The sequence below is a fragment of the Chelonia mydas genome, chromosome 13 (assembly GCF_015237465.2).
Source record: "Chelonia mydas isolate rCheMyd1 chromosome 13, rCheMyd1.pri.v2, whole genome shotgun sequence".
Taxonomy (NCBI): Eukaryota; Metazoa; Chordata; order Testudines; family Cheloniidae; genus Chelonia; species Chelonia mydas.
In genome coordinates this window covers 6881551-6900061 of record NC_051253.2, presented here as the reverse complement: position 1 = coordinate 6900061, position 18511 = coordinate 6881551, and the positions used below count along the sequence as shown (strand labels likewise).

General features: G+C 45.2%; 1 long non-coding RNA gene across 1 annotated transcript in view; it reads right to left on the bottom strand.

Moving 5' to 3' along the window:
- Positions 1 to 351: 351 nt before the first annotated feature.
- The window catches only part of LOC122462645, a 309415-nt gene continuing 291255 nt past the window's right edge, over positions 352 to 18511 (bottom strand). The window contains exon 6 of the long non-coding RNA XR_006285332.1: positions 352 to 2816. This is a non-coding gene — a long non-coding RNA (uncharacterized LOC122462645). The remainder of the gene's footprint in view (positions 2817 to 18511) is intronic.

The following is an 18511-nucleotide window of genomic DNA, read 5'->3' as shown; positions in this document are numbered from 1 at the left end:
ATGTTACTACTAAATACGTTAATTATATTATTCCTTTCCAACACCGCAATCACTAGATTTTTATGTTTTGATGCCAAATCTAGTAAAACTTTAAATTATGGTAATTAAATAATTAGCCGTAATATGCGACACGCTAACAAAACGATTGCTGTGTTTTATTATTTAGCCATGACATGGTTGGTTCTGTTTTTACTCGGCAGCCAGTAATGTGTAATCAACAATACAATCTTATTCCAGAGGTAGAGATGCCACCAGGAATCAAGCTTGACCCATTGTGATTGTTTGCATTTTATTTCCTGCATTCCAACAGTACCTCTCAGTACTCCCGTTTCTTTATCTTTAATCTCCCCTTCTTCCTTAGGAATGATTTCTCCCCTTTTCCAAAGGATTATAGTCGCTAATGGCTTTCTCTCTCCCCACTCCCGCCTTAACCTAACACCCCAGTGTTCTTGTTTAGGCTTTTATCTTTGAGTCGGGGCTTTGGTTTCCTGCATGCCTTTAAAACAAACAAACAAACAAACAAACAAACAAACAAACAAACAAACTGCATAGCATATCCCCGTGACAACTAAAAAAACAAACAAACAAACAACCCCATTTCTGCCTCAGGAGCTCCTGGCGGGAAACAATGGGTTTGGCGATGTTTAAAAATCCAACAGCGACAGCCCGAAATCTAGGAAACTGGACAGTATTGCATGAGAAATAGGTTTGTCACTGTTGTGTCTTGGAATGCTCAGAAGTGAACTATTGGTTTAGATGCACAGGCAAGTTTACAAGCAGAAAGCCTGCGCTATCTCGCTCTCTCTCCTCATCCCGCCCCTCAAGCCCCCAATAGATACATGATTTGCTTAGGAAATCTTTGATTTTAGCAGTGGTTGCCCTCTAGATCTTAAGCTATTTTGGGGGCACATTTAGATTTTCAGATTCATGCGGAAACAGTAACCATATTGGGGATTGCAAGGGTCAAGAATCAATTTTTTTTTTTTAACCCCCAGCTGTTTTCTTCTCCCTGTTTCCAGGTTTCATGCCGATACGAAAGGCTGATGCTGTGCATTATTGAGGAATAAATTAGTTAGGTGAAAAAAGGAGAAAAATCTCAGTTTTCTAAGTGGTGGGCCAATCCCACTGATGGCAGTGGCATTACGGCTGCCTTCACAAATGCTGAGACCAGAATTTGGCATTGGGAATCATTGCTAGAGCCAAGATGAGAATACAGCGGCTATAGGCTACCAGTCCTGTTACTCACACCACTAGACCGCACCACTCCTTTGATAATTGGACAATGCCTCAGGGACTCAGTCCAACTCTGCTTTATTCTGTGCTGTCCCCTTTACTTAGCAAAGCCTTCTGTGCATGGAACACGTACCAGTTTACAATCCTCCTCGCAGGCGGACATAGCTAATGATCCTGAGCCGTGCAGTTCTCAGAGTCTTAGCAGCCAGCAAGGCCTTTCAGCAAACTCACTGCCCTGTTATTACATCGGGTTCCTTACTGTCCTAGCCACGCTGTTAATAAGCTCTACTGAGTTGAATCACATGGGGCCCCATTCTCCTGCTATCTCGTGGGTGAAATTCACAGCTCTTACAGTCTCATGTAACCCACCAAAATAGGGAATTAACTGGTGCATACGCCTGGTGTGAGCTCTCTGCACAGGGGTGGATTTTTCCCAGTATAAGTAGCTCCCATTGGGATCAGTAGAGGCTACTTGCATTCTGTGAAAGGATAAGGCCCCTGGAATGCATCACAATCTGGACCTTCAGAATGAAATCCCCCCAGAAGACACCATGTTCTTTGTTTCCAGCCAATTTTTGAGATATTGAGAACAGCAGTGATGTGTTTGACAGACCCTGGGGAAGGTGAGGAGAGGTGTCATGATTTTCCTATAAATATGACTCTAATCACACAAAAGCATAAACCCCTCTGGAGAGATTCAGGTGACTTGACATGCATCGGTAGGGGTCTGACTTTTTTTTTTTTGCTTCATTTTTACATCACTGCAATGATCACTGGTGGACGAGCTGCCTCTCCAGGCAAGCACCGTACGCTCAGTCCCAATAAACACTCAGTGGATCCAAATTTACAATACACATTAAGATAGCTGATCACAAGCTAACTACTAATCCTTAGGCCAGCCAGGGAAGTAAAACATTATTATCCCTATTTCAAAGATGAGGAAACGGAAGCAAACTGCGTCAAGTTAATCCCTGCTGTCCAGTAACATCGCTGACTTCAATGGAGTTCCAGCAGGGCTTAGTTTGGCCAGGGGAGATTATGATTTAAGTTTTAAAAGGCAGCCTCCAATTTGCATGTGCTCATCCCTGTGCCTACATTTTGTAGGTGCACATGTAAAACTGACAGGCCCTGGTCGTTGGTGGGCAGGATTGAACCTGGGATCTCTGGAGCTAAATGCATGAGCTAAAAGCCACGTGACCATTAGCTAAGGCTGTAGCAGATTTATTAATCTCTAAGTGGTTTTGGTGCCATTGGGGGAGACAGAACACCACACCCAGGAGATGTGTGGGTTACACAAACACCTGTACATGCCCCCCTTTAAATAGTCTACTACCTGTAAGCACCCCAACGTTGGAATGTGAAGATGCAAAACACATTATCCCCAGTATTATTAGACAAATCACATTGTATGTATTATACATTACAAGCAGTGTGCATTATATGTATACATCTTCAATCCTGGGTCACTGAGATGCCCCTAAGAATACAAACTTCTGCTAGATTCCCATGGGCAGGTCCATCAAGACACCCATCCTCGCCTCTTGGATTGGATTAGTCCAAGAGAGGAGAGATGTGGGGCAGTCCTGCAAAATAAAAGGACAAAAATATTTTTAAAAGATACATATTGTTCAGCACAGACTTTTACCGAGACCAACGTTTAAAAAAAAATACAAATACTTGATTATGGCTGGACTGATTCTCATTTCACAGCTACACCTAGTGTCACTCCTATTAATGCGACCGGAGTCAGTGAATTACTTGGATTAACAATGTTCTGAAGCCATTGTGCTATTCCCTAACCATTTGTTGGGGCTGGTTCTTGCAGTGTGGGATACAGGTATTATTGGCATCAATTGAGTTACTCAGGCGGACTCATATCAGTGTAACTGAGATCAGAATCTGGTCCCCAGTCAGGCCATTTTAGGACATTTTACTGTCAGCGCTGCCTTAAACCAATGGGATCCATTGTCCCCTCACTTTCTGGGCTCTTTATGTGTGTAGCTTCATTGCATATCAACTGGAGTTTTGTGCATAAATCCCCCACCGCTGATAGGGAAATCAGCTCCAATATGTGCAAGCACAATATGGTATGTGTCTGTATATAGTAGTGTTTTATAGGCTTGTGGAAAGATGCCATGTACTTAGTAGCAGGTGAATGGAAAGAAGAGAGTCGAATCAGGTTGGTGACGATTGGCAGCGCAGATCCATGTGTCAGGAAAACAAAGCATCACACTATAAAGGATAAAGGAGTTGGAGGCGCAAGTGGTGTTCTCGTCCATCCTCCCCGTGGAAGGAAAAGGCCTGGGTAGGGACCGTCGAATCGTGGAAGTCAACGAATGGCTACGCAGGTGGTGTCGGAGAGAAGGCTTTGGATTCTTTGACCATGGGATGGTGTTCCATGAAGGAGGAGTGCTGGGCAGAGACGGGCTCCATCTTACGAAGAGAGGGAAGAGCATCTTTGCCAGCAGGCTGGCTAACCTAGTGAGGAGGGCTTTAAACTAGGTTCACCGGGGGACGGAGACCAAAGCCCTGAGGTAAGTGGGAAAGCGGGATTCCGGGAGGAAGCACAGGCAGGAATGTCTGTGAGGGGAGGGCTCCTGCCTCATACTGGGAATGAGGGGCGATCAACAGGTTATCTCAAGTGCTTATATACAAATGCACAAAGCCTTGGAAACAAGCAGGGAGAACTGGAGGTCCTGGTGATGTCAAGGAACTATGACGTGATTGGAGTAACAGAGACTTGGTGGGATAACTCACATGACTGGAGTACAGTCATGGATGGTTATAAACTGTTTAGGAAGGACAGGCAGGGCAGAAAAGGTGGGGGAGTAGCACTGTATGTAAGGGAGCAGTATGACTGCTCAGAGCTCCGGTACGAAACTGTGGAAAAACCTGAGTGTCTCTGGATTAAGTTTAGAAGTGTGTGCAACAAGAGTGATGTAGTGGTGGGAGTCTGCTATAGACCACCGGACCAGGGGGATGAGGTGGATGAGGCTTTCTTCCGGCAACTCACGGAAGCTACTAGATCACATGCCCTGATTCTCATGGGTGACTTTAATTTTCCTGATATCTGCTGGGAGAGCAATACAGCGGTGCATAGACAATCCAGGAAGTTTTTGGAAAGCGTAGGGGACAATTTCCTGGTGCAAGTGCTAGGGGAGCCAACTAGGGGGGGCGCTTTTCTTGACCTGCTGCTCACAAACCAGGTAGAATTAGTGGGGGAAGCAAAAGTGGATGGGAATCTGGGAGGCAGTGACCATGAGTTGGTTGAGTTCAGGATCCTGACGCAGGGAAGGAAGGTAAGCAGCAGGATACGGACCCTGGACTTCAGGAAAGCAGACTTCGACTCCCTCAGGGAACAGATGGCCAGGATCCCCTGGGGGACTAACATGAAGGGGAAGGGAGTCCAGGAGAGCTGGCTGTATTTCAAGGAATCCCTGTTGAGGTTACAGGGACAAACCATCCCGATGAGTCGAAAGAATAGTAAATATGGCAGGCGACCAGCTTGGCTTAATGGTGAAATCCTAGCGGATCTTAAACATAAAAAAGAAGCTTACAAGAAGTGGAAGGTTGGACATATGACCAGGGAAGAGTATAAAAATATTGCTCGGGCATGTAGGAAAGATATCAGGAGGGCCAAATCGCACCTGGAGCTGCAGCTAGCAAGAGATGTCAAGAGTAACAAGAAGGGTTTCTTCAGGTATGTTGGCAACAAGAAGAAAGCCAAGGAAAGTGTGGGCCCCTTACTGAATGAGGGAGGCAACCTAGTGACAGAGGATGTGGAAAAAGCTAATGTACTCAATGCTTTTTTTGCCTCTGTTTTCACTGACAAGGTCAGCTCCCAGACTGCTGCGCTGGGCATCACAAAATGGGGAAGAGATGGCCAGCCCTCTGTAGAGATAGAGGTGGTTAGGGACTATTTAGAAAAGCTGGACGTGCACAAGTCCATGGGGCCGGACGAATTGCATCCGAGAGTGCTGAAGGAATTGGCGGCTGTGATTGCAGAGCCCTTGGCCATTATCTTTGAAAACTCGTGGCGAACGGGGGAAGTCCCGGATGACTGGAAAAAGGCTAATGTAGTGCCCATCTTTAAAAAAGGGAAGAAGGAGGATCCTGGGAACTACAGGCCAGTCAGCCTCACCTCAGTCCCTGGAAAAATCATGGAGCAGGTCCTCAAAGAATCAATCCTGAAGCACTTAGAGGAGAGGAAAGTGATCAGGAACAGTCAGCATGGATTCACCAAGGGAAGGTCATGCCTGACTAATCTAATCGCCTTTTATGATGAGATTACTGGTTCGGTGGATGAAGGGAAAGCAGTGGATGTATTGTTTCTTGACTTTAGCAAAGCTTTTGACACGGTCTCCCACAGCATTCTTGTCAGCAAGTTAAGGAAGTATGGGCTGGATGAATGCACTATAAGGTGGGTAGAAAGCTGGCTAGATTGTCGGGCTCAACGGGTAGTGATCAATGGCTCCATGTCTAGTTGGCAGCCGGTGTCAAGTGGAGTGCCCCAGGGGTCGGTCCTGGGGCCGGTTTTGTTCAATATCTTCATAAATGATCTGGAGGATGGTGTGGATTGCACTCTCAGCAAATTTGCGGATGATACTAAACTGGGAGGAGTGGTAGATACGCTGGAGGGGAGGGATAGGATACAGAAGGACCTAGACAAATTGGAGGATTGGGCCAAAAGAAATCTGATGAGGTTCAATAAGGATAAGTGCAGGGTCCTGCACTTAGGACGGAAGAACCCAATGCACCGCTACAGACTAGGGACCGAATGGCTAGGCAGCAGTTCTGCGGAAAAGGACCTAGGGGTGACAGTGGACGAGAAGCTGGATATGAGTCAGCAGTGTGCCCTTGTTGCCAAGAAGGCCAATGGCATTTTGGGATGTATAAGTAGGGGCATAGCGAGCAGATCGAGGGACGTGATCGTTCCCCTCTATTCGACACTGGTGAGGCCTCATCTGGAGTACTGTGTCCAGTTTTGGGCCCCACACTACAAGAAGGATGTGGATAAATTGGAAAGAGTCCAGCGAAGGGCAACAAAAATGATTAGGGGTCTAGAGCACATGACTTATGAGGAGAGGCTGAGGGAGCTGGGATTGTTTAGTCTGCAGAAGAGAAGAATGAGGGGGGATTTGATAGCTGCTTTCAACTACCTGAAAGGGGGTTCCAAAGAGGATGGCTCTAGACTGTTCTCAATGGTAGCAGATGACAGAACGAGGAGTAATGGTCTCAAGTTGCAATGGGGGAGGTTTAGATTGGATATTAGGAAAAACTTTTTCACTAAGAGGGTGGTGAAACACTGGAATGCGTTACCTAGGGAGGTGGTAGAATCTCCTTCCTTAGAGGTTTTTAAGGTCAGGCTTGACAAAGCCCTGGCTGGGATGATTTAACTGGGACTTGGTCCTGCTTTGAGCAGGGGGTTGGACTAGATGACCTTCTGGGGTCCCTTCCAACCCTGATATTCTATGATTCTATGATTCTATGATTCTATATAGAAATCTGGCCACCTTTCAAACATATCCATCAATATACGTAAACCAGGAGGAAGAGTTATTTCACATTTGGAGAGCATGACACAGATTTCGGCACCTGCCCCTGATGAAAGATGCAACCTTCTGAACCAAGCCTTTTCTGAATACATCATCTAACTTATCTCCCAGTGCAGCTGTCTTCCGCGATTCCAAATGTCACTAAGTTTTGGGAGATTTCTGAAAGGAAATGTGCTCTGTATTCCTTCAGCTGCTTTTATTAATTAAACCTGAGGGGGAACAAGTGGATACAAATGGTTTCATTTGGCATGCGGGACACATTGATTTTGGTGTCTTAACCTGAGTGTCTTATTAGTCAGAGTAGCAGAACCAGGGCTGGATAGTGTTTTTATTCAGCATGCCTGAATGTTAAGGAAAGCTGATTGTGTTACCCATGAATCCTGCAGTCCATATGAAGATCCTAATGAAGTCCCTGGGTGTTTTGTGTAGCCAGTGATTTCAGGATTGGGCTCTGAAGAGGACATGGGCATTGAAACATGGCTTAATGTGACAGCAGAGTTAACTTTTATTCTGTGAATTCTTTGTTCTCTCTGCATCCCTGAGTGTCGTGCAATATAACTGATAGGGGCTTTTGGTGGTAACGCAGTGGGCTCATCGCACTGTCCTTCTTTTTCTAAAGACAGGGGTTCAGATCCTAGTTATGAGCAAAATGCTAGCCCCAACTGCGTCTTCAGTTCAGAGTCCTCTGAACCACTGCAGCCCACCTGGCCTATGTGTACAAAGACACGAATGCAGGTCTTAACACCCGTTTCCCCTGACCCCTCAGCGCTAGTCACATGGCTGCATCCCTTCCCTCTGACTCCACCCCCTTCAATTTCCTGGCTCAGAACCCTCTCCTGTGGTTTTGGTTCTGGGTTCGGATTCAGCACTGGAAGGAGCCTCTTTTGGATGTGGCTAAAATCCCCTGGTGATGAAGACGGCAGAAACGCTCCAAAATTTCTTGAACTAAATCTTGTGGAAGAGCTTGTAATTTTTGGTGCTATCAAATCTGAACCTGAATCAAACTCTAACCTAAACCTGGTTTGGCCTCAAATCCACACTGATCCAGCTCTGCATACCCATTGCACCCACTATAACTCGCATTAGCAGATGCAAACCAGTACAATAGCGCTGGTAAATTATGCACACAATTACCCATTTTGTAATTGCAAAGGCCCATTTGCACACACAAATTTCAGCTCCAGACACAATGGAGGCCTGCACTTTGTGCAGACTTTGCAGCCTTCTTTGAGAACGCATGCCATTGCATATGGCTGGGTGGACATGTCTGCATAATACTGTCCCTTGAATTAACACTTTGCTACAGCCCAATTAACAAATGTTGGAAAATCCCAGAGGCATTCTAGCCCCTTTTATTTAGGATGCTAAATGCTGTAGGAACATGTTTAGCTTTTACAGGAGCTGTTTTTAATTATTGTGCTCAACTTAATTAGTCATTTTTCTTTATTTATAATTTTTTGAAAGCACGAATCATTAAGAGGTCACAGCTGCTGACAGATGGAACAGAATCCCCTCGCGATTTAACCTGCCAACAACTTTGGGAACCAGAAAGCAAAGGTAATTTTCAGAACGCCACAACCTCTTGAACTGTGGCCGTGTATCGATAAATTACCCAATCGCTCCATTCTCCTCCCCTACAGTAGTTTCAGCACCTGTGCTTTACGATTAATGTAGGAAGATGGACCAGGTAATAAAAAGTGTGTAGGAATGTTTCCCTGAGACAAAGGCCTATCAAGGGGAATTTCTTGGGACAGATTGACAGAATTCAGGGGGAAAAAAAAGATTCATAAGAGGGCCTGAGCTCTGGCTGATTTGCATGTGAGGGGCTGGATGCACCTGAAAGCTCTTTACATCCCAGGGAATGCCTTAGAGTTAACATCTCCGTTTTTCTTGAAGCTTTTATTTGGATATTTTCCTAGTTAAGGGCCCACTCCTGCTCCCATTGAAGTCAATGCAACATTTCTGCCTCTCTGTCTTAGGTACTGAGATGGCCCTCATTACCATACTATACTATACAGCCTCACAGTCATTAATGTATTTATCCTCACATCACCCCGTGAGGCAGGGTAGCGCTGTCATCCCCCTTTTACAGATAGGGAACAAAGGCCCAGTTCCTCAACAGCATTTAGGTGCCTAACTCCCATTGAAATCAATGGGAATTAGGCGCTTAAATACCTTTGAGGATCTGGGCCAGAGAGACTAAGTGCCTTGCCCAAGGTCATGAAGGAAGTCTGTGGCAGAGCCATAGGTGCTAGAACTAGGTGTGCGGCAGCCCCCCCGTTTGAAGTGGCTCCCATCATATCCAGGGTTTACAGTTTGGTTCAATGGCTCTCAACTCTCCCACTCTACAAATTGTTCCAGTACCCCTGGGGCAGAGCATAGATTTGAATCCAGGTCTCCCAAGTCCTAAGCCAGTGCCTCAACCAGTGGGCCATCCTTCCTTTTAACTTCAGTGGTGCAGACTCAAGCCTAAGAGCAGAAATCATCTATAACGAGTGCATGATCCTGAAACTGGAGGGGCCACATTTTGGGAGGTCACTAGGAAGTCGGGGATATGGGTGGTTGGACTTGGGCCTGCAGATGCTGGAGCCCCAGGTTGGAAGCCAGGGTTCAACAATTCCTAACCTGGGGTTACAAATGAGTGTAGACGCTCAAGCCCTGGATTAACAAACCCACGGTCTGCTCGCTCGAATTCTGCTAACCCGGGGCTTACATTGCAGTGTAGACATACCCTAAGTGGCTGCTGTCTCCACACCTGGTGAGCAAGCATATGTAGTCAGTAGGTGCACACCTGCTCTTCACACTCCGCTGCACACTGCAGGAGCAAGCCACTGACTAGAGTTCAGATACTGCAAGGTGCAGAGGACCTTTTACTTCAAGTGGTACAGACTCTGCCACCTTGACTCCCATTCCTTTCAAGGAATCCCATGGATTTCATAGGAATCACCCAATATGAGTAAGGGCAGCAGAAGCTAGTCCAAGAGGCATAGAAGAAGCTCAGCAGCTTGCAGGATCAGTCTTTAGGTTTGTAGTTTTCAGGGGGATGAGATGCCTGAGCTGGAAGATACCTGGTACATTCTAGCTCATGCATTGGGCCAGATTCTGGGCTGGCGTTACTAGCTCTATTGTCTTCAGTGGAACTTGGCCAGTTTGCACCAGTGCAGACTCTGGTGCAAAAATGGCAAACCAGTTTTCAAAACAATGAATAGGAATAATTCACCCGAACACATAAGCAAACGGACTAAAAGGGGTGAGCGAAAGCAGGTTGGAATCTATAACCCAGCTCAGATTCCAGCTGTCCCATGTAATTAAAAAGATTCTGTTTGGTAATGCGGGTCAGCTCCATCCACTACCAAACCAACCCCACGTTTCTCCGTGTTAACGCTTGTTTAAATAACACTTTCTTGCTAATTTTGGTTTGGCTGCCACCTGAACTTGGGGCCTGAGAAGTGAGCAGGGAGAGAGAGAGTGTGAGTGTTTGTGTGAACACAGCTGGAGGAGAGCCGGCCGCAAGGGCAGCCTTGGCGTATGGGCCTCAGTGGGTTAAACAATGGGCAGTGCTGGCAGAAAGACGCATAAGAGAGAGAGCTCTGCTCTGGGGGAAGCAGTACGCCTTCTCTTAGTTTACAGCAGCACTTCCTATGAGCTCCACCGCACTTGAGATCTGACATCCTCTGAAATCTGCCATGCTGTTTAAACAGGCCAATGTTTATCAAAAGGCTTAAGAGAAACAGATGCCGGAGTCTTTCCATTGCCGAATATAAAATTAATGAGCAGCTACCTTCCAGGTTAAGAATTATCTGCATTCCACATGGCATGTTCTTTGAGACAGATTCTTACCTCGCACCTGCTAATTCTCCCCCAACCCAGCCCTCCACTAATTATTCAAAGGTCATTTGGCAATTTTGCCATCAGCCTTGTTTTTCAGGCTTTTAGAATTTGGCCATCTAAGAAAGAAACACAAAACCAGCAAGGTCACACAGGAAGTCTGGGGCTGAAATTTGGCATGTGTAGCATCCTCCTAATGTTCATTTTCGCCACTAGGAGTTAAGCAGTTCTGTTGGGGGCTTCTGGTGAGCAGGCCTATGCGTAGGTATTCTGGCTGCCGTGTTTGTTTTATACTGATGCAGCCTTAATAGCATAGGGGTTACACACATGTGGGTGGAATACGGTACATGGCCCATTTGGAGTTATCCTTATAAATACTCAGTTCCCACTGATGCAATATGCAAAACAACTGAATGAACCCATCAGGGGCTTGCATGCCAGTCATTTGCAGATTAAAACTTCTGCAATGTGCATTGACACAGTAGGCCAGCTCCTGTCCGAAATGGGCCTCTGGAACTATTGTGTCGATAATCTGGGGATTAGAGACTTTAATAGAAGGCATTGACATGACAGATCCTAGCAGCTCTGAAAAAAAAAAATCTGTTACTCTCTATGGGCCTAATCCTGTGTAAAACGAGCATCCTCAGCTCCTGTTGACGTCAGTGGGAATTCAGGGGCATCTGAGCATCTCACTGGAGGTGCTGAGTGTCTCCTAGGACTGGACCCAGTTGCATCAACAATCTGCTGATTATAGGTGTGTGTCCTATATAGCAAACTTCCGATGGGATTTTCTGTCTTTATTAAGCCTTTTCTAAAACCATCATTAAAAATGTTCCAACAAAGCCAATGTACATATTAGATCATAGTTATTGAATAAGCCTGAATGAGGTCCTGAAAAGCAAGGAGAAATGCAACGAAAGTATCTCCCCCGTCCTTAGCTGCACCTGCAGCAGGTCCCAAACACGAACTGCGTGCAGCATTCTGATGGGAGCTCAGTCCACTGCAATGTCAAAGGGAAACAGCACGAGTTGAAGTTCTAACTCTGCCTTCTGAGTGCTTTGGTGCAGTCCAGTCAGGCTTTTAGGGACGGGTCTTATCCCCGCAGGCTGTGCTGAGGAAGTGCCCATTCACATTAATTACATTTGGGTTTCTGTATGAATATGAAGCTGCGGTGATTCTAAACAGCTTGTCAATATTTTAAGTGCCTTTCATGAGCCTGAGTCTAATTAATTAAAGGGTTATGAAAAGCCATTAGGTTTTGATAGGGATCACCTTCCCTCCAGTCCCATGTCTGTGCAGAAACCAGAGAGGTTACAAAGGCTCAGTTTGAAATTTAGAACTGCAGCGAAGAAGAGAATACTTAGCTCCCACATGGATTGGGGAAATTAGGACATTTGGTGCCAGATTGTCTGACTAATTAGATTTCTATCAACTCCTAAGGGACTGGCTGATGCAGTATTTTAATTTAAAGCAGTCACAGCTCTTTTCCTTCCCCTTGTGTCTTTTATCAAATTACCCATGTTTGTTTCAACATATAACCATTTTGTTTTAATGCTGCACCTTTACAGGCCTAAACTGTCCTGTCCTGGGTTTCACAGCACAGGCTTATCTCAAAACTGTCGACGTCTTCTGTCTTTAAGATGGGTTTTTCCCATAAGGGGTAGACCTGTTATTGCTTGGCAGACACTCAACAAAGAAAATGCAGGGGGCAGCAAGAGTGTAGCAATGCAGTGTAGGGGTCTCATAATGGCCCCAGCACGGTGGTTTAGGTTTAATATTGATAGTTCATGTTGCAGTTGAGGATGGGCCAAGGAAACAGTGACCGTCTGGCTGTCTATCTGCGTACTCATGCTGCTATCATAAACTTGCTAGGCAAGGGCCTTAGGATGTAAAGTCTGGGCATCGGAGGTTTAGGCCAGGATTTGGGTTTGAGATGAAATCATGGCAAGTGGAGCAGGCATTCAGCTGCCGTAGCAATGGAATCTCGTGAGCTATTCTCAGGACATATTTGCCCACGTCATGGAAATCTCCTGATGTCAGTTAGCTTCTGACCTAATCCTGCAGGCATCCACGTTGACGGCTACGCTCCCGCTGATGACAGTGGGAGCAGAATAGTAACCCTTGTGAGATTTCGTCTATCTGGGTCTGAAATCTCATGAGGCCACTGTTCTGGTGAGATTTTTTTTACTGCATCCAAACTGGAGCTGGAAAACAGATGCCTTTTTGGTTTGGGATCCCACCTGGAACTAAAACCACAGAGCTCGGCCTAGATCCTAGGAGCTGAGGCCAGACCCTTGGAATCAAAGTTCAGTTCTAGTGCATCTCTAATATGTAGAGAGCCACACTAAGTTCACCAAAAATGCACCTATGAGGGGCCTTAGCCTATCGGTGTGAATAAGATGTTCATGATAGGTCCCTAAATTTGTGAAAAAAACAAAACAAAAACCCCACAAATTGTCCCAACAGCTGTGCACACAGACATGCATGCTATTACTTAATCTGCATGCACAAAGGCTTCATGCAAATAAGTGCACTTGCAAATTTAGCAGGTGCAATTTTGGAGGCAATTTGAAGATTTGGTCCAAAGATAATATAATTCAGAACAAGTCTACTCACTTGCTGAGAGTAAGTTTAATTGCTTGCCAAACAGTTAAGGGAATACACTTTTTGGGGGAATTTGCCTTTTTTCAATCAGATAACAGGTATGGATTCAGATAGCTGGTGATATCATTGTCTAAGATCAATTATATACACAGGTGATTTACTTGATTTGATGAGGTTGCCTATGATTGTAATTGTATATTGTTATATATTTTAATGTTATATCTTGTTAATTTCTTAGCTGATATTTGTATATTTGTGTGTGTGTGTGTGATCAATGACAAGGTTCAGAATTGGTGTGGAGCCTCGCACAAATCGATTCTGAATTAGGGAATTGCCAGGTCCCTGGTTAGCAGACACCACAGTTTAGTGTTAATTGCCCTAAAATTAGTTAGCATCAATGAAATAGAGTGAGTGGAATTTTTAAAGCCATTTCTTTCTTGGAACCAGGAGACTGCAAAAATTCACTTGCCTTATTTAATGAAAAATTATGATAATATTATTGCTATTTTATATGATGGATACATAATTAACACTTTCCCCGCCCCACCTCCATTTTGCTGTACTGCTTCTTTCAGATTATTTTTTCAGAAAAAGAATGGAATTATATTACATCTTTTGCTTCAATGAAACTGAAAACGATTATTCCTCTCAATAACTGGACCCAACAGTGTCGACCATTTCAGTGAATATTAAACACAAAAAGTACATTTCAGACCTATTACGAATCTGCCACTATGCCTTTAACTTATTGCTTTGTGAAAAGGAGTAGAGCCGCAGAATGAGTTAAAATGAAGGGACAGCCTCTAAAGGCTGTGAATTTCCTAGTTTTCGTTGATTGAAATCAGACCTTTAACATTATTGAAACAGTTTCATTTAACTTCATTTCCCTGTTGTTATTTTTTATGTGTTTATGGAAGGTTATACAATGCTTATTTACCGCTGATAAGCCTCCACCTCCCAAGATGCTGATAGTGATTTTACAACATTGTAGCTTAATCGGATGCTGCCAGAAAGGGCAATGGGAGTCTTGCCTCAATAAGGATCGCCAGATTTAGCCCATGAGTGTTTTGACACAGTCCATATGCTAAAGAGGGACAGCTGCTAATTACTAGTATTATTATTTGAATAGTGCTAGCACTGAGGAGCCCCAGCCATGGACCGGGCCCCATTGTGCTAGGTGCGGTACAAACACAGAACAAAAAGACAGTCCCTGCGCCAAAGTGATCAGATTTTCACAAATGTTCAGTGCATTTGGGAGCGAGAGCGTTTGACAATCTAGCCTTGACTTTCAAAAAAGGGAGCTGGGGGTTCTGAGCTTTTTTGAAAATCGGGCCCTTATTGAGGCTCCAAACTGGGAGCTGAACTCTTAAAAATCTGACGCTGGGAGCCAAATTTCCTTAACATCACTTTTTAAAATTGCCCCCACCTTTTTGCACCTGCATTTCTTCACCTGTAAAATTTTGGTGCATATAAAAAAAACCCTTAGGATGCTGCGTGCAAATCATACTGGCCGATGAACTGCCCAGTTTCCATGTGCAAATGCAGTTTGTGCATCCAAATCAGAGCTTTAGTCTGCATGCAAACGCGATGTGTGAAATAAAATCTGTGCAAGCGCAAAATCACGGGTGCTATTGCAGAAGTTGCTTTTGTCCATGGGAAGGGAGTCATTTCATAGTATTTTGAGGGTACAATATTGCAATATAGGAATAATCTGAAAAGGTTAAAGGAGATAGGTGCATGGATATTAGTATGAGGAGGGCTGTATAAACGCCTAGGTTGATCTCGAAGACGGCTATGAAGTGGTGATGGGCTGCTATGTCACAATAAGAATATATGATAGACTGAGGGTGCTGATGAGCCTACGGAGATCAGTTACAGCAAGTGTTTTCAGTGAAGAGGTCAGATATTTGAACTGGCTTTTCAGACACTTTTTATATTTTGTGAGTGAATTCAGTGCTCACAAAAAGATATTTCACGGACAGCCTTTAAGGATATTGTCCCCCTCTACAGGCAGTGGCAGTTAAAATATCCATATACCACCTTCCGCACATATCTCAAGCTTGGCCTGGAGGGAATCACCTCTGTATGTGTGAGAGAGGACAGTTCAGTCTTTAGTGTCTCTGCCGAGCCTACTTTGTTGTTAGCAGATGCCCTGGATCAACAGATTCCCCCCAAGAATTCAGGGAAACTGCAGCCTAAGTCTCTGTCTCTCTCTTATTGCCTGTCCCCTCTGAACAGCTGCAAACAGCTGCATCAAAAGCTTTCTGTGGTGAACTGCACAGCATTTTCCCTATGAATTTTCCCTCTTGTTCCATGAAAGGGGGTGGTTTGCTCCTCTAATTGCTCCTTGTTACCTAATCTTTTATTCCTTGCCAGCTGAATGCTGTGAGACCCCAACCCTGTCCCTGCAAAATTTAATTCCTTTAGTTTTAAAGAGACAAAACATGTGATCCTTTTAGCATCAGAGTAATGGAACTGGGGTAAGTAGCCGACCCGTTACAATAGATCCAGACAAGATTTACAATTAAGTGCTGCATTAGTACTAAGCATATGGCCATGCTGTGACTGATAAGGAGTATTTCTAGGATTGCCTGGATAGAAAAGGTGCCATGATAGAAAGACCCAAATTCTTTGAAACCAGAGGTCCAAACCCTGGCAGTGTCAGCCCAGCCCCACATCCATCCAAGAAAACGAAATCAAATTCCATGTAGCTGACATTTGAGTCTTGTTGAATATATCATGTGCAGAGCTTAAACCTCAAGGTAGTTTTCAGTTAAGGGTTTGTCCCAATGTCTTAACCAACTTATCCCTTTCCCCCCCACTGTTATAGTGTTCTTTCTGTTGCCCTCACCCCAGAGATGGCTGCATTTCAGTGGAGTTTATGTTTGGGTGCATGTGCAATTACCCCGGGGTGGGGGGAAGTGTGTGCATATGGATGTGTCCCCCTGTTCTTTCAGAAGCGAACCAGGACATGCTTATCTATCTGAGGTACTTCACTGGCCCCTCTTATGGTTTCACAGGCTGACGTATTTAACCTCACAACACCCCTGTGAGGTTGGGCAGGGCCATTACCAGAGGTGAAAGTAAGCCGATACGCCCCGGTACAACGTACTGGCAAGAGCCAGTGCGCCATACCAGGACCAGCTTTCTCAGACGGCAATTTAAAGCCCTGGGGTAGCGGTGGTGGGGCTCCGGCGGAGATTTAAAGGGCCGGGGCAGTAGTGGCTGCCGGAGCTCCGAGCCCTTTAAATCCCTGCCGGAGCCCTGCTGCCCGAGCCCTAGGGGATTTAAAGGGCTCGGGACTCTGCCAGCTGCTACCACAGTGGAGCCCCAGGCCCTTTAAAGCTCTGCCAGAGCCCAGAGCCCTGGAGTAGTGGTGGCAGCTGGGAGCCCCCAGGGCTCCTCAGTGATTTAAAGGGCCCGGGGCTCCGCTGCGGTAGCAGTAGCTGGAGCCCTGGGCCCTTTAAATAGCCCCCAAGCCCTGGGGCTCCCAGCCGCCTCTGCAGCTGGTAGCTCGGGGATGATTTAAAGGGCCCTGGGCTCCCAGCCACCACTACAGCAGCTGGAGCCCCAGGCCCTTTAAATCAAGATTTAAAGGGCCTGGGGATTTAAGGCCATGCCTCTTCCGGTTCAGGCCACGCCTCTTCCGGTTGAGGCCACGCTCCCTCCTCAGGACTCCAGTGTACCAGAAAGTCCTTTAACTTACTTTCACCCCTGGCCATTACTCCTATTTTACAGGTGGGATAGTGAGGCACTGAGAGTCTAAGTGAGTTGCCCAAGGTCACACAGGGAGTCCATGGCGAAGAACCTTTTTTCTCCTCCAGTTGCAGTGTTAGTCAAGATTGTCCCATGCTGCAGACCCCAGATCTGCCTTTCCAACTGCCCTGGAGTTAGGAGGATGTGGATCAGTAGTTTTGGGTTGAGCCACTTCTCTAATTTTTAGTCATGCTTCTTAGTTAGGGGAGATATTTGAAAGTTGTTGTCTGGCATTTTCTTCTACAAGATGCAAACGTGCATCAGCAAATAGAGAAATATGATCCTAGGAATTGCCAGACTGGCTCAGAACCCTGGTCCATTTCGTCCAATATCCGATCGCCAACAGTGGCCAGTACCACCTGATCTAGATCAAGAAACCTTGCCCTAGGCAGTTCTGAGATAAACTGCTCCCTGAGAAAATTTCCTCATAACCCCAACTAGTTTTTCATTTGTTTTACTGGTTGCAAGCAAATGACTGTTATTTCTAATACGTGATCCCCAGGCCAGCAGATTGCAAAAGCCAACAAATCTGCAGTCAAATTGTCTAATGGATCATGCAATGCCATCCTATGCAAAAGTAGGTGGCTATCCTATTCTATTGTTATCCCAGCCCATGCCGATCAGAGGTACGCTTTTTTTTGAACTTAGGTGCCTTTGAAAATGCTACCCCATTTCTGGGCTTTCGATAGCTGTATTGGGTCTGTGACCTGCTTTAGAGTAAAGAATAAACCATTGCAATAGCTCTTTAAATGCATTTCCAAAAGCAAAGAAGATAAATAGATGAAACGATTACAACTACCCCCCTCTGCTTTCCCTCTGGCATAATGAAGTGACTGTACGTCCCTGTTACCTTGTGCCCGCATGACTCAGGCAGGAAGCTTCCATCAGCAATTTCCAGTCCACAAGTCCCTCTGACCAGCTACCTCCAGCCAACACATATCACTTCCTTGTGAAGTGAAGGGGAATCTATTTTGTTTGTAATAAAGCTGATTATCATAGATAAATGTATCTAATTAGTCTCATTTGCTGACACACAAGCCTTTAATTGGAAGTTGAATAATTAGACATATCTGCATATGCAAATGCATAGGGTTACACTATGTCAGTCTTTAACATGATTTCTCCAGAGACAAATAACTCTATATTTCAAGAGAGAATATGCTATATTAATTTACATAGACAAATAACTTTATTTAGCATGAGTCACTCTCATGTTTGGTTACATAAAGAAATACGCAAAGAAATCGAAGAGATTTTATGTAGAATGAAACAGCTGGAAGATACTAATTTATGAGGGGGAAATCCTTGCAAACCTTAATGTTTTTCTGTGCAGTCAATGAGTGATGACAGCAGTTAGCGTTTCCCATAATAAAAATCTCATTGCTGGGATGAGACAAAATTGTCACGCTTACTGTTGGATGGGTCACATCTACCTTGCCAGGGATAATAGATTGAGGCTTGTAATGCATAACCGTCCTCTCTGCACAGAAGCACCGCAGTAGGAAGGTACTGTACCTTTTAGATCTCTACTACAG